The sequence below is a fragment of the Myotis davidii genome, unplaced genomic scaffold (genome assembly GCF_000327345.1).
Source record: "Myotis davidii unplaced genomic scaffold, ASM32734v1 scaffold1, whole genome shotgun sequence".
In the NCBI taxonomy this organism is placed as follows: domain Eukaryota; kingdom Metazoa; phylum Chordata; class Mammalia; order Chiroptera; family Vespertilionidae; genus Myotis; species Myotis davidii.
In genome coordinates, this window is record NW_006294681.1 from 4,568,202 (window position 1) to 4,571,784 (window position 3,583).

A 3,583-nucleotide genomic window follows, 5' to 3' on the forward strand; every position below is an offset into this window, starting at 1 on the left:
CGTCCACACCTTTGGGAACCCCTGGACCTGCTGGGGCTGGACCCCAGCAGGAAAAGAAAGCAGAGTCAAATGTATAAGTGACCTAAACATAAAAAAATTCCAAAACTACAAGAAAATAGAGTAGTCTTTTTTCCCACCTCTTGAATTTTAAAAAAATGTCTTCAACAAATAACCACAAAGAAAAAAAGAACTATAGCAAAACTCAGAACTTGAATAGAACAATATAATAACAACAACACAAGCGATATTGCTAGGCACTGATAGACATGTATCAACTTAATCCATAGGTGGGTTCTATTACTACTCCAGCCTTACAGATGAGAAATATGATATACGTGGGTATTAGGTAACTTTCTCAAGGTCACAAAGCTAGTACATGGCAAATACCATAAGCAAGGTTAAAAGACAAGCAACAGGTTGACAGAATTTATTTGTAGATTGTGTAACAAACAAGAATTAATTTTCCAATCTATGTAAAGAACTCCTATAATTCATTGAGAAAAATACGGGCCAATTTGAAAACAGGCAAAAAAGCAATTTAAAAGCAAGGAAATCCAAACGACTACTGTGCATATGAAAACATGCTCAACTGATGAGGAGGAAAATGCAAATGAAACCAGTAATAAGATGGCATAAATGAACATATCTGGCAATGTCAAGCCTTTCTAAAGATATTTTAAGGCCGTACTTTAATTTGCTGTCAGGTGGGAGTAGATAGGCTGCATCCAGAAAAAATGAAAACAAGCATTCCCTAATATTTAGTGATTTCACATCAAGGAATATATATCCAGTGCGGGTTGGGGACAGGGAGTTTGATTGGTAGGTTTGCCATTTTCCAGGGTGTAAATGCTCCTGCCATGGTCATCATGGAAGGCAGAAGGAATGATGGGCGCCATTGGCTCTCAGGAGTCACTGGAGCTGGGTCCAGTGCACCGTTCTAACACATTCTGGCACACGAGCATGAGACACAAGCAAGCTCGTTCACTGAAGATCATTGGTAGCAGAAAAAATTTAAAGCAAACTAAATACCCAGCAACAGACAAATGAATATATAAATTGTGATTTGTGATAAGGTCACACTGCAGTTAAAAGCAATGAACTATTCCTACAGATATTACTATAGGACTGTGTCTACTCATATTGCAATAGTACTCAAAACCTAATGTGGAGTGATACCAACAAATCACATGACAATATTATTCTGTCACTCTATAATATAAAACCATCCAATATTATAACAGATATTTTAAATTCCCTATATCTGTACATGAAATAGAAGGCTGTATCTCAAAGTGGACAATGAATTGGAAGGATATACAGTGGGGCCTTGACTTACGAGTTTAATTCGTTCTGTGACGGGGCTCATAACTCAAATTACTCGTATGTCAAATCACTGTGACGTTCGCTGCGCCAACTAGCGGTGGGGTATCAGAAGCTGGCTCATACATAACCCAAATTTTAGCTCGCGACTCAAAGCAAAAAATCGGCCAAGAGGCGGCTCGTATCTTGAAAAACTCGTTAGTCGGGACACTCGTAAGTCAAGACCCCACTGTATATCGGAGTTATACTTGCCTTTAGAGTCGGGGAAGAGATAATGATTGGGGGAAGGTGTGATGATGAGTAAAGGCTGTATTAGTAATATCAGTAGTATTCTTTTCTCACAGCATAAACAACTTTGAACAGTACATGAAAAAATTCTAAAACCATTCCTGTTTCTTTAATCTATGAAGCTGTCAGTCAAAGATGCATTGTTTTTAATAGCAGCTTTTCTGGAACCCAAGGAACATCATCACATTAAAAACGCCTATCAATTCTAAGACTTATCTCAACTTCAGAAACATTAAAATGTTTATTCAAGTGTGCTCTAACCGAAGGAATATGGTAATTCAGCCGACGGAGAGAGTTCAGCAGCTGTCAGACATAGCATTTCATTACGACTTGGTAATAGATATATGATTCTAAAAACAACACAATCATTATTAATGTATGTGGAGGTATATTAACCATTCAACATTTGAAACGAACATCACTGATTGTATGTACACAGGACCTGTGCTTGACATGAAGCTGTCCATCAGAGCCTCCCAGAAGCTGCCAATCTCAGCCCCTTGGAAAATGGGCAGCAATGCAGAAGTAAGTAAAAATGCCTCCGAGTGGCAAATTCCGCATGCTTTGTCACAGGATACGTGCTGTTCCCAATAAAATGGCGTTGAAAGTAAGGGAGAGGATGGGAAAAAGCACCAAGGAGAAATGATGACCTATGACAGCGATGAGAAATGACAGCAGTGGAGCCGAGAGCACTGTGAAAGCCCACAGCCGGGGCCACTTAGCATAAGTGCAAACCGTGCTCCACGTGGCAACGCCTCTGGAAGCCCTCAAAGAAGAAAATCTTTTCATGCATTTGTTTCTTGTTTCCTGGTTTTGTGTAGCACAGATGGCACAATAACCGAGGTTTTTAATCTTGCCTCAGACTCATCAAGAAAATGCAAATTTTTCTTCAATATGCTCAGAGATGCAAGATTGAGAAATATTCTCCTCAAGTCTTGGCTTATGGTGGCATGCTCTCTGAAAATGCCAGGGAAATGAGACATCAGTTTATTTAAAAAGAAAGTCCATATTTATACATATTCCCTGCCATCCCGGGTCCTTCTGAGAAGTAAGCATTTTCTAAACAACGAGGGTAATGTTTTCCATTAGATTTCAGTTTTTTTTCAAAGAGTTTCCATCGTAGTCTTGTCATACTGCTTTCAGTGAGGAGATGATGGGGTTGCTGTCAGCTCCTATTGGTGGAATGCCGGGGGCCACAACAATGTTGAAATGACTTGCGTTGTTTAAGCAGAGGGTGGTTGCCAGAGCGAGAAATGAGGTCCAGGTTTCCCCAAGACTCACCTCCTTATGTTATTGCTACCTTCTCATGTTCAAAGGCACGAGGCCACGCAGACTTCTTTTAGAGTAGGAAGTCCCTCTGATGTAGTCTGAGTTATGCCAGCATCTGGGAAGTTGCATCTTCTACCGAGAGCCCAGGATCCAGGTCCCTGAGTGGACCCTTTTTCTCTCTGGGAAAGCTGGGAAGTTATCATAACACAATCAAATACAACATCTGTGATTTTAAAAAATTCCCACTGTTGTCATTGATTCAGCACAGAGAGAGACACGATGTGACAGGTGTAGCATAGAAAGAATAAAAAAGGAACTCTGGGAATCCTGCAGTCAATTTGAAATTTCCTTCTTGGGAAATTCCACTTCCTACTGCTTGGGTAGGATTGCCAGAGAAAATACAGGGCCCTCAAATGTAACAGTGGGGACAAATACAGTTTGCTGTTTATCTAAAATTCAACTCTACCTAGGCATCTTGTACTGTTATTTGCTAATCTGGCAATGTTACATTAGGGACCCACCTCCCCTTTCTGATCCACAACACGAACATCCCTAACCGGCAAAGTGAAGAGGCTCTGAGAGAAGCCCCCTTCCTCCCCTGAGGCCAGATGGTGGGAAGGAGAGGACCACCTGCCTCTCCCTCTTCCTCCTCCCCCTTTGATGTAGAAAGTCCTTATGCCGACCAAGTCCTGCTTTTGCTTGCTCA